Below are 17,441 nucleotides of genomic sequence, written 5' to 3' on the forward strand. Positions count from 1 at the left end.
TACATATACTGTATATTTTGAAAAATGTTAAGGAATAACATACTATAGTTAAATTCATTCATAATTTTTCATAGAAATATGGGAATACTTATTCCAAGTTGGATCATCACTATATGTGTGTGTGTATATATGTATATATCTCTCATCCTTCATTCACATTAAAAGTTCTGATAAATTATTGCCAACAATTAACTTTTATACCCAAAATTACCAGTAAAGGAATAGGAAAGAAGGGAGAAAAGAAGGAAGGAAGGAAAGAAGGAAATTGAGGGGTTTTAGAACTCTTGAGATTGAGACATATTAAAGACTCAGATTTGTACACTTATATATGATAATTACTTTCCTGAAATGATATAAAAACACAAAGAAAACTGAAAGCTAAATATAAAGTTATTTACAACCCAAATTTGAGGTTAATTTATATCTTCAATTGATTTGCATTTTTAAAAATTTAATATTACACTGTTCCATTGCTATAATATAATCAAATTCATAAACAGAAAACTATATATGATATATAAACCCTCTCACCATTTATAACATTTCTGAAACTATTTTTGATGTAGAATATTTTATATTTAAAGTTTTTATCATTGGAAAGGCTTTGAATGTTTTAGCACTATTAGATTTAATTTACTTCATCATATTATTTTTTCCAATACATGAGAAATAATATCTTACATGGTTTTGATCATTCTTTAAGTAGTTTGTTAATATTGTGTAATAAGTGAATTCATGGAATGTTATTATAGACTTAGACATTTTTTATTTGAAGATGTCATCTTTTGTAGTATAATATTAAGGCCATTATTGTAGGAATGTGAAGGAGTCAGACATTGCTTTTAGTAAAAACATCACTCTAAAGGGCATATTGGCAATAGCAGCATGTGGTTAAGATCATGTCAATTTTTTGTAAATCTTTAACAAATTCTGAAATCACTCTGGTTGCTTACAAATTTATAAAACGCAATTACTTGCAGGAAGAACAAGGCTATAGTCACTGCATGACAAAGGAATGCTGCTCAATAAATAAGTGAGGAGAAGAATTAAGTTTAATCCAAGGAAAGCAGCATTCCTAAAATATTTTGGATTGATTCGAGGAACAGGGATTTTATGATTATTTATTTAGCAGAATTTATATAGACATTTATGTGTGTGTGTGTATCCTTCATGTCTGTATCAATTCAAATAAGATTTTGCCACAAAAATAAATTTTAGAGCCAAAAATACCAATCAAAAAGAAAGAAGAGGGAAGGAAAGCAGGAAGGCAACTTATCAAAAAATTTCGTCATTATTTAGAGTAAAGATCTATATCAACTAAACATTTGTATTGTGATCTCCACTTTCCACTAAAACTTATGCCATTTACCTATAAATATAAGCTTTTATTTGCTTCTACAATAAATAATACATAAATTTAATGAAACTGCAGCTCAAAAGAAGGAAATAGCATTAGAAATTCAGTCATCTAGCGCTGTAGCTAAAGCATGGGTATGACCTGACTCTTAGCAATCAGAGAACAACCAAGAAAATGTGCCAAAGTGTTGGATACCCAGATTTGTTCCCAGGGCAGGGAAATAGGCATATCAATATAAGTAAAAGAATATACCATGTTTAGAGCTTAATTATAATGCAAAATAGATATATATCTATATCTTTTTCAAAATGTTAAATTTAAAAGTGGACCAGAAAAAAATATAAACAAAATTACTTCTATAGAGAAAACAAAGAATAGCCTTGTCTTCTTCTATTAAAGACTGACTAGCCACAAAATATTATGGAAATAGCTATAAAGCTTTGAGGAAAAATATTATAATTCTATAATTGTGTTACCACTAAGGTTGTTATGTTTGTAGTTAAGCCAAAGTAATAACAAGACATTCAAAGAATCAGAAGGAATGGTAACTATATATTTATCCTAAAAAATAATAATAAGTACTAAGAAAAGGATACATTTTTTAAAATGTAAGAAGTAAGATATGATTATATAAATGCTATGTTAAAGGGTATTGAATCTACAGGTAGACAAAATAAGGATCACGTCTATTTTGAAAATTTTTCAAAATAAATGCCAATAAATAAAAATAATTCTTAAAATGATATTTCAGTCTAACTTGTTTGACTTTGTAAATGCATGTTACTTTATATCAATTTGCATTATTGATTATTATATGGTTAATAACACAGATACAATTAAAAGAAAGTGTATAAAAAGTTGAGATAGCAAAAATAACTTTCTTTTCTAATATTTACAAATAAAAGATTTAACAGTGAATTTTTATCAATCATAAGTCTTTATATTTTCAGTAAAATATAAAATTATAATGGAGAAAAAAGTAAGCAAAACTAACATAACTTTGTAAATCAACTAAGACAAATTTAAAAAAATGCAAACTAGGTTTTTTTAAAAACAATTCATTTATTTCAGTTAAAAAATAGTCACTGTTTTATTTCAGGACGTTGCAGAGATGATGTACTAATATGCTGGTGCTTTAATACCTCAAAGTTCAGAAATCACTGCAGGGAGAGGCTGACGTGTCTACAGTCAGGAGGAAAAAGCCAAATCCTTCCCCTGTTTCCCCGCACCCTGCCAGTGTCCCCTTTGCCCAGGGGTGAGGAGAGGCAGGAAGCCTGCAGAGCATGCTCTGTGCTCGCAGCCCCTTCAGCCAGTCTCGGAACACTGCCCCCTCCTGGGTGTGAGGTGTTTCGGTGCCACTTGCTGTGTGATCCTGCCTGGCTCCTCTCTGAGTTCACGTCCTCATAGGTCAGTGCAGGCCGAGGTCAGGGCCGGTGTCTGTGGGCCTGCTTCCTGGCCTCCCTTTGCGTCTGAAACAAGTTTCACACTACATGCAGGCCCACAGAGAAAATTGTTGTTCAGATTTTTCTCTGTTTCTTAGTGCAGTTTTTTCCCCCTAATTATAAAAGCTACATTTACTGTACAAAATTTAGATAAAATGGAGAAATGTAAAGAAGAAAATAGAGTGACCCACAAACCTGCCCCGAGGACTGTGCCACACTTTTTCGGTATAGTCTACTGAGCTCTTTTTCTTAGACACACGATACACAGTTGGGATACCCTCCACCTGATTTCGTGTTCTAATTGTACAATGTGCTCCTGAAGTTGTATTTTGCATATTGATCTATCCCTGATGTATCTTTATGGTTAAATACTCTGTGGAAAGATATTTAGTAACTACCTGACAGCCCATCATGTGGGTGTAGCACAACTCACTTACTTGTTTTCCTACCATTGGCTGTGGGTTGTTTTAATATATTTAATCTGTGATGAAGCTGATACTTACTCAACATGGGTTGAATTAATTTTAGAAAATGTTATATGTAATGTGTTGAGTATAGAAATTGTGAATAGTTTCTGTTTGCGAGAGCTACTGTTCTTATGATTTTAAGTTTTTGATTTTAATAATGTGTACATATCTTTTATCTTGATCTTAAATATTCTACAATTGGCTTGGGCTCCTGAGAAAGGCTACACACTCTCTCACTTCTAGAAGTTGTGCACCTCAGAAGACATAAGAGGAATTCAGTCACCTTTTCTTGCAGCTTCACTGGTAACTGTCTGTGATTGTACTCAGTGGAACTGATACATCCGTCAGATGGATGAGGATTCGCTCCAACCTTCTGTCTCCATGAGTGTGTGACAAGCAGCCAGTGCCATCAGGGTGCTTAGAGAGCCTCCTCTATCTGGTGCAGGTGGGGATTGTCCACTCTGCCCGGCTGCTCCCACCAGCATGAGCTGGACCTTCCCAGCCTGTGGCCTGCATGTTGAGTGGCACCCCAGGGGGCTGGTGAGGCCCTGGGACCACACAGAAGCTCCTGGCCCTGCCCTGCTGGTGATGGCTGAAAGCCTGGTCACTGGCCCGGGAGGGCAGCTGGGTGAGCAAATCCAAACTCCCCTCAGCATTGATCTCACATAGCATAGGGTTGAGGGGAACCTGCCAGATTGTTCCTTCCTACCAAGTACAGCCCTTACTAGAGTGAGCAGGTCAATTACTGAGTCCTTAATGCATGCCTAAACCATGCTGTGTGCTTGACCTGCTGCCTGTCACTGGGTCTTTTCTGTGCACCCACTCGCCGCATATGATGGGTGAAGGTGCCAAGGCTGAAACATATGTGTTAACAGGTGTGGCCATGGTTACTCTGCCCACAGATGTGGAACCAGGATCTGAGTCCAGGTTGTCACACCCTAAGTCCCGCATGCTAACCAGGTTGTTGACTTTTAAATGCAAGCCAATTTGTAGTTGGTTTAAAAATTAATAGTTAAACAGCAAAAAAAAAAAGTGACAATGAATATATATATGTTCATGTATAACTGAAAAATTGTGCTCTACAGTGGAATTTGACACAACATTGTAAAATGCCTATAACTCAATAAAAATGTTAAAAAATTAATAGTTAAAACTTCTTCCTTTTTGTTAGAGGAACAATAGTGACCCATTGTTCGGACAGACAACAGCATTTTGGAAATCAAATGCCTTCTGCGGTTTTCTCTTCACATTCCTAATGGAAAGGTCACTTTGCTTACAGAGCATCTCAGGTTCTCCTAATGGAATTGCATGCATGGTAATTTTATTCCCCCTCCCCCAGTCCTGAGCTTTGCACAGAGTGGGAATTCAGTAAATGCTTGCATTGCCAGGGCAGGTGGGGCAGGAGTCTAACTTAGAGTCCAGGGAGGGCTTCCCTCCTCGAATTACTCACATGGTGTTTTGCCTCTCTGTCTCCCCAGGTGGAAGTTTAGGTAATTGGAAGCTGCATCAAACACATCCCTATTGCAGGTAGAGATATTATGTATTTCATTCAACAGCTGCCAAGGGAGAGGGAGGTGGGAATCCCTCCTGAGCAACCACTGGAGACTGCAAAGGCCATTAAGGTAAAAACAGATGGGAAATTGGCCAGTTTGGGGGTGAGAGAGAAACGGTGTTTGCACACTTCCCCTTGTGGCTGCCACCCCTGCTCCCAACGTGCCTGTCCTCCCCTCCCCATGAATGTGGGTCTCCATCTGTTTACCACTTGAATTAAGGGGCTGAAAGCTTAGCCTCTTCTCTGAACAGGGATGCTTGTGGAGGTTCCAGCTGTAAGTGAGAGCAGCTTGATAACTGGTATTGAGCATCCTGTGTAGTATGATGTCATTTAATTGGAGCCTGATTAGACAGAAGCTTCAATTAGCCAATGTGTCTTTCACCTCTCCCTCCAGGCTTCATTTCCCGAGTAAGGAGCAGACAGCAGCAGCAGTGACTGTGAGGAGTCCTGTGCAGTCAGCCAGAATTCAAACTCATTTCCAGCTCTTGCTGTGTGTGGTTCTGTACCCTGAGAATTACCATTCAGAGTGATTCTGTTCTAGGGTGAATCATTGAACGGAGTCCACCTGTGTTTTCTAGACTCCGTTACCATGCTGGAGGAGTTACAGGAAGCTCTAAAATTAAATCAGTAAGATTCGGAGGAAAATGGCTCATTGGTACTTATTTAAAATGCCCACTTGATTGATCCATCAGTTTGGTCTTTGTGTCACTCTGTTGGTAGCACTTGACAGACCCCTTTCAAAGCATCTTTCTTTTCTGGTTGCAAAATCAGGACAAATTACTGTTTTGTTTTTGTTTTGTTTTAGTCAAAATGAAGAGATTCTTAGTAATACAAGGATAATTATTATATAAAGAGCAAAGATTTTGTTTTTGGAGAAAAATTTAAGCATGGAAGTGACATGTGACCTTGAACACATAGTTTCTGAGCTGCAGGGGAGTTTAAGGGAGTTTAGCCTCCCCCCTTTCCTCCCACCTTTGCACCCAGTAACAAGCTGGTTGAAGGAAAGCTAGTGCCTGGGGGGAGTCCACATTATGCATGACACTCTTGGTGGATGGAGAGGTATTTTTAGGACAGGGTGCACAGGTGCGAGTCAGGGCTCCTGTGAGTAGGGTGGCCAGGTGCCTAGGTGTGCCCAGGACTAGAGTTTCCAGGGCTGGGGCGCACCTCACAGCTTGGATGTGTGGTCCTGGGAAGCCCATGGGAGTCAATCCTTTCCCCCTGGGGGAAGATTTACAAAAGTAGCATAAGAATTTCTTTTTATGTTAAAATATTTCCTAGAACTTCCCCTAGTCCTTTCCTTGTGTTTCTTCAAGGAAATAAATTTGGATATTTGACCCAAGTTCCCTCACCTCCCCACTCCTGTTACCAATATGTCTCACAGCCTCTGGCTCCAGACCGTCAGGGTGGCCATGCAGGTGAGCAGGGCCCTGAGTATGCTGACTGTGACAGAGGCTGCTCTCCTAGTCCTCGTGGTGGGCTTTACCTTCCTCACTGGCTCTCTGGGGTCCATCTCTGACCCTGAACCAGGTTTGGCCCATTTGGTCAGTGACAATGTATCACTCAGCCATGAAGGTCGGAAGTGGAAGAGCTCCTTGTGTTCCCTGCAGGTCAGCCACCCCAACCCTGCTGTCAGTTAGTTCTTGCCCCACTTCTCTCTGTGGGAGTGGGTCAGAGTTACCCTGTGTCTTGTTGCCCCTGTGGGCAGGAGTGGGCCTGTGGATGTGTGGATCCTGTTGGTGGGGGCAGTGGTGGTCCAGGTCTTGGGGCTGACACACTGCACACCATCAACTCTGTGGAGGCACTTCCTGCCTTCAGTTAAGCCTCTGAGATGCTGCGAGACATTGACCTAGTGTCTTAGGACAACTTACTGTTTCTGCCCTTAGCCTGGTAGATTTGAAGTTGTATGGAGTGACCCACTCACTCAGTTATCAGTGAGCACAGGGGTGTGTAGTAAGTCTGGCCCATCAGTCTTACAGTTGTGCAGAGTATACCAAGGATGGTATTAGGTTTTGTTTCAGGGATTCTAAGAAATTTTGAACTTAGTATTGTGAAAATGCCTTCAGAGGTCCTCCTGAGCACCAGCTTTGGGCCTGACACAGTGCAGGCATTGAACAAAGCCCATCTGGCCCACAGGAAGCTGACTTTCAGAATCCAGTACCCAGGGGCCAACTGCTGTTCTTGTGAGGTTAGCTCTAAGGACAGATGATCAACCCAGAGACCCCCATTCAGACATCACCAGCTGAGGAAACACTTTGCACAGCACAGGCTGGGGCTGGCACTGAGCGTGTTCTCATGCCCCAATGTGTGGCAGCTCCATCCTGCCAAAGTTGGGCTTTTCTTGGTTCATGGTCCCAGAACCTTACAAAGTGCTGTGCCATTTACTTATTTATCACCGTCACTAGTTACTCTGACTCTCAGCCAGCGTATGGGCCAGTGGACAGGGATCTGTGTGTTTTATTCACTTGTGCATCCCACGTGCCTAGGCACTCACTCTGTGTCATGGAGCCACTGAGTGTGCTGTGTCAGACCGCACAGCAGGTTAACCACCTGCCAATCAGATGTGGTAAGCACAGGGCCAGATCTGCTGCCTTCAGATCTGAATTGGGCTGCGATGCGGGTCTGCTGGTCCCAGTGGGTGGCAGTGAGTGCCTGGGCAGGTGCCACGTGGGGGCATACAAGGAGTAAGAAGAGAGGAGATGGAGACTAGGGACTTGGTAGGCACCGTCAGACATCATCTCAGATAGTAGGCAGCAACATGTGACACAGTGAGGCTGGGACTAACATCAGAGCAGGAAAGAAAGCAGAGTACATGGCCAGAGCATAGCTGTTAGACATCACTGAGCCCAGTAAGTGTCCCTTGGAGCTGTGGCCGTGGGCAGGACTGATGTCGGGGGTTTGTGGTGCTGGAGTTATTGGGTGTTTGTCGGAGGGCAGACAGGGTGGCGGCTAATGCCTGGTGATATCTCTGTGTGTCTGTGTGTGTGTGTCTGCAGGAGAAGTACTGTCACATTTGCCCCAATATAGTCAAGGAGTTTGCCAAGTATGTCACGGATCCGCGGAAGTGGATCAAACAGCACACAGGGAACAATGCCATCAGCCAGAAGAAGTTGATTATCGATGTTGGCTAGGAAAGGTTCCCAGGCCCTGAAATTTTCTTTCACTCAGAGATAAGACATTTGCTTTCTGAGTGTGCAGAGAATGACGTGTGTGGAGCAGTGCTGCCACCTCGTGTGTGCAAGAGTGGCTCTCCGTGGGGCTCCCGAGTGAGGTGGCCACCTTTTAGGGAGGACCTTGGGAATGTAGGCTGCAGCTTCAGTGGCTGCTCTGGCTCCTGCTTGGTCCACGCCCTTGACTGGGTGTTTCATCGTGCTCCACTTTGGGTCTGGGTATCTGTTAAACAGTTAATGGTTGGTTAAACCAAGAGTGGTTAGGAAGCAGCTTTAAGAGCAATAGAAGATAATGGATTTGAAATTCATCTCCTACTGATATGAAAACTAGTTAATCTCGAGGCTTGATCAGAATTTGCCTCTGTATAAGAGTACTATATCGTACATATAACCTTCCCATCACACATGACGATCCGTCCTCAGTCCAACTTTTAACCCAATACAGCTGGTCCTGCTGTGTTCCCTGCTGCAAGTTAAAGCTTCTGTTTGAGGACAGCCTTGGAAAGAAGAATTAGAGATATCATCAGTTTAATGAGTAGTCACAAAGAATGATTACTGCTTTTGCAAAAACAGTAACTAAGAGGCAATATTTTAAGGTTTAAGTAAATTGGATTTTACTTCTATTTTGGTATAATTTTCTGCCTCATTCAGTTTACATTTAATAGGTAAATACAAACCACTGCCTGTTCTTCGATGTGTATGACTGTTTGTTCAGGGAAATGGCACACAATGCATGTCTGACTGTACCTGATATCACGGCACTCATTCGCTCTTGATAGTCTTCAGTTAAAATAGACATAAACCAACAATGTCCAGTGAACAGCTGCATGGCACCTTCTTCCCTCGAGCAACACTTTCCATGATTTTTAAAGCATATTTCAGAATTTTGTAACTGAATTACTTATACTTTAGCTTATTTCACTTATGGAATTGAATGTAAGATTTTTTACTCAATAACATGATTGTTGCCATATTGATTGTTTCACTTAGAAGCCACCACCATTCCCCCTTCCCAGTCTTCTAGCTCAGGTTTACAGTATGAGTCACTGACTAGGTTTTTTCTTATATCCTGGCTAACTTTTTCATGACATTAGTGTCTATACATCACATGCTCATTATCTACTCACAATATTTTTCGTTACATGTCACATACACTGAGCACTTGCTTTTTACAATCTCATATAAAGTGTGAGTCACTGTGTATTCTAACACAGGGCTGGTCTGTCTTTGTTACTGTTTGATTTTTTCCCTCTCTAAACCCACACATTTCATCTCTTGAGGGGACATGTCACCATCACTCCATGCACAGAGTCACTTGGATTAATTTGACACATTCATTCCAATGTGACAGTTTTAAAGGCATAGTGAATTCTGTATTTGTTAAAGTTACTTTTTTAAAAAAAGTTGCTGAGAGAAATGTGTAATGTTTCTTTTATATCTGTATAAAATTCAGTTTGCCAACCCAGATTTTATGGAATCCATCTCAGATGTTGTTGACAAAGTAATACAGAACTGTCCCATCAATGTCCAACATCTCCTGTGTAACGTATAAGCTGCTTGGGTAACATGCTTGGATTTCATTCTGAAATTAAAGGCCCAGCATTCTGAGAATAATAGACTCTTACCATCAGTCTGCAGACAGTCCTATTTGACTTCTGTTTTATAGGATTTGTTAAGGGCCAGATTCCTGATAAAATATTTTTCTTGGAGTGAGGATGACTTAAATGCTTGGCAATATGACTCAGTTAACCACAAGAATTTGATTTAAATATTTTAGTATCTCTTATTCTTTTCTGCCCAGCTGTATTTTTAAATGGGACAATTTTAACCCTCCATGTTGACTGAAAGATCAAGGGGGTCCTTCCCCTCTTGCTTTCTGTGAGTTCGCTGGTCTTGCTTCATGAGTATTTAGATTAGTGCCAGATGTGTTGTTGTCAGAGAGAAGGAGGAATCTGAAATGAACAATCAGAAAATGCTCATGTAATGTTTCTCCAAAATTCTTTGAGTGCAGAGAATTTTGAAACTTGAAAGGAGAAACAGGCAGTTCATGTAACTGTAGGATGAAGGAAGTGTTGCTGAAAGCCAGAGGGGAGGGGCAGAAAGTGGCAGTCAGCTGGCCCTGCTTCCCTGCCTGCTCACCTCTGTCTGCACATCCTGCTCTTCCCCCCAGACCATGTCTCCCCTTCATAGATGCAGGGGCCTGAACCTTAGGGAGGAGAGGACCAGGCTCAGTAGGTAGGGCTTAATACAGTTTAATTCATCTGGACAGTAGAATACTATTCAGCCTTTAAAAAGAATGAGGTAAAGCAATGTAAATTCAAGTGAAAAGATGTCTACAGTATATATTGTCAAATGAAAAAGCAAGTTGTAAAATTTACACATAGTATTATTTCATTTTATTTAAATTTACTTTATGTATGTATATATAAGAAAAGGTTTTGAATGATATGTGTTAAACTCCTTAAAGGAAATAAAATATATCTTGGCAAGAGATGGATAACTCTTACTTTCTACTCTTTGTGTTTTAAAATTATTTGAAATTATATGGTTAATAAATGTTATTTTTATTATTGGAAAACATTTTCTATATACACAAATTTGATGGGTAAAATCAAATTATAATTTGGTTTTTATTGGTATATAACCATAATTAAACACATCTCACCTCCAGTAAATATGCAAGGAAGGGAAAGCAAAGGCAGATGAGAGTATTAAGTTTAGTGCAGTATGTGTCTTGTTTTCCCTACTTCTTAAATCTCACGTAACATTAGCTGTGTCTTCCTGTCCATGAAAGCAAGGAACAAGTGCACACTATTTAGTCCTCATTTCATCATGGTGGAGATGAAACTTCTGCCAGCAGTAAGGATTGCTCATGCTGGGGTTGAATTTTCTCATTTGATCATTTAGTTTGTTTTCAGTAGATTTACGGGATTCTTGAAGTAGAGCTGGCCTTCTAGCCTGAGTACCTTATTTAACAGATGATGACACTGAGCCCTACAGATAGGAAAAGGAGGCAAAACTGGAGGGACCTGGGTCATATGGGGCAAACTGGTCTTCGACGTTTTTCTAATTGAGGTAGGGTTGATGTACAATATTATATGTTTCAGGTTGCAGTTTTTAAAGGTTATACTCCATTTATAGTTATTATAAGATATCAGCTATATTCCCTGTGCAGTACAACATATCCTTGTAGCTTATTTATTTTATATGTAGTAGTTTGTACCTCTTAATCCCCTACCCCAGTCTTGCCCTCCCCTCTTCCCTGTCTCCATGGATGCCCATTTGTTTGTTCTCAGTACCTGTGAGTCTGTTTTTGTTGTTGTTGTTGTTGTTGTTACGTTCACTAGTTTTCTTTTTCAGAGTTCATATATAAGTGATATTCTACAGTATTTGTTTTTTCTGTCTGACTTATTTCACTCAGCATAATACTCCCCAAGTCCATCTATATTGCTGCAGATGGCAACATTCATTCTTTTTTATGGCTCAGTAATATTCCATTTTATATATACCACAACTTCTTTATCCAGTCATCTGTTGACGGACACTTAGTTTGCTTCCATATCTTGGCAATTGTAAATAAGGTTACCATGAACATTGGGGTGCATATATCTTTTTAGGTTAATGTTTTCATTTTCTTTGGATGAATACCAGGAAGCGGAATTGCTAGATCATATATTAGTTCTATTTTTAGTTTTTTGAGAAGCCACCATCCTGCTTTCCATAGTGGTTGTAATAGTTTGCATTTCTATTGTTCCTACTGTTCCTAGTTTGGGTATATAAACTATACTGACTAAACCCAGAGTGAACTAGTTGCTCACAGTGTCTCTCAATGTGACTACACTTTGAATCAAGTAGGAAGCTTTTCAAATCTGGTTGCCTGGGCCAATTGTATCAGAATCTCTGGGTGGGGGTGTGTGATGTTGGGGGACTCAGCTCCTGGGGAGACTGATGCCCATGGAAAGCCAGGGCTGAAAACTGGTTTCAAGCACCACATGCTGCCTGCAATAGCTTGATGTCCTGGATAAATCACAGGCCTCCAGGACTCAGCTCTCACACACTAGTCTCTGTATAAACTATACACCAACAGTATATATGGGTTCTCTTTTCTCCACATTGTTGTTACATGTTTGTGTTTTTGTGGTCTTTTTGATGATAGTCATCCTGATGGACACGAGGTAATATCTCACTGTGGTTTTAATTTGCATTTCTCTGATGATTAACAATGTTGAATATCTTTTCACTGCCTGTTTTCTCAGCTCAGTGGCAGGAACTATAGGTCGATTTTCTTTTGATGAAGCAAGTAGGAGGAGGCTTGCTTTAGGTCCTGCTGACAACACCTGAGATCTTCTTGGTCACTGAGTGAACACCTAACTCAGGCTCACTGACAAGAAAAAGGTGGTGGAGAATATAAAATGTGGCTTTGAAAATTCATACATTTTAGAAAACCAAAACTTTTTTTAAGAAGTAGTCATAATCTAACTTTTATTTCAGTCTGTTCTGTAGATAAGGGTGTTCACATGCTTCCTTTTTTTAATTTAGTTTTTGTTCAGTTTCCAATTGTGATGGAGGTTGGGTCTGGGAATGGTTCTTCTTTTTCATTTTATTATATCTCTCAATCTTTATGGGTTAAAGATTGTCAGTTATCTATTGTAGACTTGAAGGGCTTTTTGTAAGTGGAAGATTTCCTATGTTGGCTGTGCACATTTCCATGATATTGCTGTGAGATCTGTTTTTGGTATGGTGTGATGCCATGTCATTCTTTTGTGTGCATTGCCTGTTATTTCTATGATTGCCGATGTGGTTTTTGTTGTGGTAAACACAATCTACTTTTGTTGTTTCGCAGAGCCTCATTTTGGTTAGGTGTTTATCACAGATTGGAGAGTGGCTAGGGCTCCTCCTTGTATTGGAATTGAGACTTCCAAACCATTTCTGGGGTGCAGGCTGTGGTATGTGGTGTTGGAATGTCTCCAATACACACTCATGACAGTTCCTTTGTCCTTTCTATTGCCATGGGAATGTCCAAATTCTACACAGAGACACCAGTGGAAACAAATCCAAAGATCTCATGCATTAGGGCTTGCTGCAATGATCCTTCAGTCCCCCAGCTGGGTCCTCAGTGCAGTACCAGGTCAGTGCCATCCCTATTGTCACATTTGCATGTGGTAGACAAGGCTGATGGAAAGGCTTCAACTTCCCCTTCTGTGCACCCAGATCTCTGCTCTTGGCTCTCTCTTCCTTGTGGCATGGGACCACCAAGACAACCACAGAGCGTATCCACACTGTCTGCCTTGGACCCAATAAAAATCACAGTTTTGCTTATGAAATGTGCAGATTCTTTGGCCATGGATTCTGATTTCAACTCCAACTTCCCCTGGGTCCCTCAAACCAAAATTATGATGGTTCTGATAGAGCCCTGCTTTTCCTCTATTGCAAAAATGCCAAATTGGGCCCTGGATCTTCACAGATAGTGAATATGTCCATGAGATACCTAGATAATCCACACTATGTGCATCAGCAATGTTACTTTTTGAATTCAGGTCCCAGGCAGTTCTGTTCTGTAGACACTACCAATCACAGAAAACAACACACTCCAACCCCATGAGACTCAGTCTGTGCCATCAGTCTTAGCCCTCTCCCTCAGCTTCAGCAGACATTCCTAGCTCAGCATCAGCAGCTCAAGTCAAGGTCTGGGGATTGATTGCAGGGATATTTTGTGCTGGTTTCTTTCAGTTCTGTCAGCCAAGCATCTGCTGTGCACTCCTCTCACCATCATTGGATCTCCTTTAATCCCAACTGATCTCTCTGTGTGTGTCCCAGTAAAAGTGTTTTCCCCTTTTTGGCTCCCTCACCAAAAGTCAGGTCCTGCACTGATTTCCTTTTCTACTTTTCTTTTTCCTCTTTCCCAATTTTGTGAGGACTCTTTCTGTCTCTTGAAGTAAGAGATGTTCAACCAACGTCCAGCAGATGTCCTGAGCAAAGGGGTGGTAAATGGAGGTTTATCTTGCTGTGTACATGGATGATAGTGAGTTAAGAATGCACTTGTAAGGTAATCAATAAAAGATATCAAACATAAGATTGTTATATGGGAATTAAATTTTATAGGAGAAGAGGAATGAAATGAGTTCCACAAGGGAAACAACTATGTAAAATTCCTGGATTTTCTAGAAGAGTTTGTTTATAATGTGTTTTTTATATGGATGACACGGTAGATACAAAATCACTTTGGTATTTAATTTAGCTCCCATTGTGTACATTAAAAAGAGTGGTTTTTGTAAATCAATATTTATAATATCAGAAGCACAATCTTTTATAATGATTTAAAGTCAAGATAAAAATTTTAGTTATTTTTAAATGGATGAGGAAAGGACACAGTGTTTCAAATTCCTTTTAGAGGGTAGTGGATGAAAAAACATTCAGGCACTTTGTTCTAAAGTGCCTGGAAGCCAAGAACCTTTGCTGACCATTTAACGTTTTGACCGAATAAAATGATAAAGCCAGAGTCATTTCAGAAATGTCCAAAAGCTATTTCAAGAATCCCCTGCAAATGGCCAAATCCAGAACTCTGAACACAGTAAATGTTCAGTTAACACTAGCTCATTGACAAAATATTTTGGCCATTCAACTGATATCTATTAACAGCATAAATACAATATCCCTTCTTCCTACCTCTAACCTTCAAGGAGATCTTTCAATTTTTCAAATATCAGTCAAAAGTATGCTATTGAACAAAGCCCTCTACTAGATAATAAGTACACTGAATTTGGTTGTTTCATTCTTTTCCGGATATTGTTTACATGCCAATTATAATGCCTGGCCCAGGAAGCTCAGGAGATGAATCAAATAACTTGACCATGAAGGAGCACTGAGGAGGAGGCAGAGATGATCTCTGGCATGGGTATTATAATACATGTAATACAAGGCTCAGAGGCAGTGTAGAGAAAGAAATGAGGAGCTCTTGGAAGTGGTGGGCAGAGGACAAGTGTCTGGAATGGTCTTTCAGAATAGATACATTTGAATTGACCCTTGAAAGATGGGCAGGTGTTTGACAAGGCAAGGTGGACACCACAAATAGTGGGGAGTGAAGCCATCTGGCAACCTAGTACCTTCCTCTCTGCACTGCAAAAAGTTTGAGATGGCTAGTGCATGGCATGTGACTGTGCACATTGTGTCCATGGTGTGTGCACTGATGATTTAGAAATGACAGAGGGGCAAGAGGTGAAGCTTGAGAGTTGCAGAAGCACACAGAGAAAGACTGTCTTACATGGCTTTCCAAGGCATTTGGACATGATCCTGTGGCAAAGCAAGTCATTACATGATTATTAAAATAAGCAGTATTGGTGTGGAATTTGCCTTCCACAACAATTATTTTCCTGCAGTGTGAATGACAAATTTGGGAGGTGGAAGAGGGGAAAGAACACAAACTGAACTACTGGTTGGAAGACAATTAGCAGTGGTCCTGGAAAGACTTAAGGCAATAAAAAGGCTGCGAAGGAAGGGCGCTGAAGGGAGGGACCTTAAGGATATGGCCTCCGGACAAACTGATTACTATTGTTTAAAGAGTAGTTTAGTGGGAAACAAAGCAAAGAGAAGCACAAAATGTGTTCTAAGTTTTTTGGGGTTATGTAGTTGGATCAATGGTATTGATATTTGCTATATATATATATATAATATATATATATATGGAATCAAAAAATTAATCACAAGTTTCTGGGAGAAAAAGTATCTTCAGCACCCTAACTCCAGGTCCTCATTTTTTCTATGAGGCAGAAAGCACGGGTGATGTTATCCCCATTTTATGTCCAAAGGGGTAAACTTTTTGCCTACCATCACATGCAGCAGGTTGGGAAGTTAACTCTCTACCAGGCTTAAGAACATGTAAACAAGGGAGACAAGATCCATGCTTTCACAGAACTTATATTCTTGTGTCTGTGTTGGGGGGAACAGAATATGAACAAGTCAGCAAGCAATGAACCCAGGTCTGAAGGACTATGATGGTGGCAGGCAGTGGTACTTTATCTAGATATTAGGGAAAGTATCCCTGAGGTCACACTGGAGCTGACCTTCCATTGAGAAGGAATCAGTCATTCAGATTCTTAGGGGAAGAATGTTCTAGGCAGAGAACAGCAATCGAGAAGTCCCTGAGGTCAAAACAAGTTTGCTGCACCCTGAGGGAGGAATTCCAAATACAGAGCGATTGAAGAGCTAGGGAAATTCCTAGTTCCAATGGCATTCCTGGGAAGGTGAAAGTGAAAGGCTTGTGACCCATTAGGGTAAATACCTAGCACAAATACTCTTGGGGAGGGCTGGGAACTTGCCCACCATGCACAACACTATGCCTCTAGAAACTGCATCATGACTCACAAATGCTTTTGGAAGACAAGTCCTTGCTCAGTTGCCTATTTTGGTACCTCATTTAACTAAAACTCATTTAGGTTTGCCTAGAGAGATGAACTTAAAAATCTTTAGATGAATGGAATTCATCTTAAATTTATCAGCTCAGAACAAGAAATCACCTACAGTCCAATGGCAGGCAGCTCTTCCCCCGAGGCTCCATGCCCTAACATGTTACATGGGAACAGAGCCTCCCAGACAACTTCCAAAGCCCTAAAAGAGACCAGAGAGGCAACATTTTCCCCAAAGGATGCCCCGTTAGCTCAGCTGGACAGGACAAGGAGAAATGGTACCCCACTGCCACGGTGCCAAGCTGGGTTCTTGTCTATGTGAACCTGGAATGCCTTGGAGAGATGGGACATTGGGGCTGCCTGCTGGCTCTGAGATGGGCCATCCCAAGCACAGTCCTGCCTGCTCTCTGGAACACACTGTTCACACCTCTCATCCTGTGGTCATCCTCCACTGCTACTTTGTGGGCTACCTATTCTTCTGCCAACAGTGTTTCTTATGCTGCCCCATTCAGCCAAATGGCTTCAAATTCAAATTCTCACTAAGGGTAATGCAGATCAACACTCTGACACTCTCTGAAAAGATTCTACTTTACAGCCAATTTTCTCAGATGCCTCTGCTTGGTGTATCTAAAAGAAAAAGTGTGTGAATTTAATGTTTATCAATATAGCATGAATAAATTATGAAATAATTAAATTATTCCTAAATTATGTAGTTCCTTCCAGAGTATCACATTGAGAAGTTATATATCATGGGCACTTATTTTAAAGGAGGCTCCAAACCATGAAATGCATTCTTTGGAGTGGTGCTGGAAACTGTGGCATGTTCTGGTCCATGCCGAGGGCAGGCTCACCTTGTGTCTGAGCTCATTTCAAACCATATGCCCATAACATCTCTTTACTTCAACTCACTGGCCAATTTTTTGTTCCTAAATTCACCATTCAACCTCGGATCATAAGAAGTTTGCACATACTTTCACAGCACCTGTATGTCTCCTTCCTAACAACTTTAATAATGGCAATTTTTCATTTATTTTCAGTGATAGACTCACTTGTC

General features: G+C 40.5%; 1 long non-coding RNA gene across 1 annotated transcript in view; it reads left to right on the forward strand.

The window, feature by feature from the left end:
- Window positions 1-4,420: 4,420 nt before the first annotated feature.
- The window catches only part of LOC116151724 (uncharacterized), a 35,554-nt gene continuing 22,533 nt past the window's right edge, over window positions 4,421-17,441 (forward strand). Inside the window, exon 1 of the long non-coding RNA XR_010384079.1 lies at window positions 4,421-4,888. This is a non-coding gene — a long non-coding RNA (uncharacterized LOC116151724). The remainder of the gene's footprint in view (window positions 4,889-17,441) is intronic.

Source organism: Camelus dromedarius, chromosome 15 (genome assembly GCF_036321535.1).
Source record: "Camelus dromedarius isolate mCamDro1 chromosome 15, mCamDro1.pat, whole genome shotgun sequence".
Taxonomy (NCBI): Eukaryota; Metazoa; Chordata; class Mammalia; order Artiodactyla; family Camelidae; genus Camelus; species Camelus dromedarius.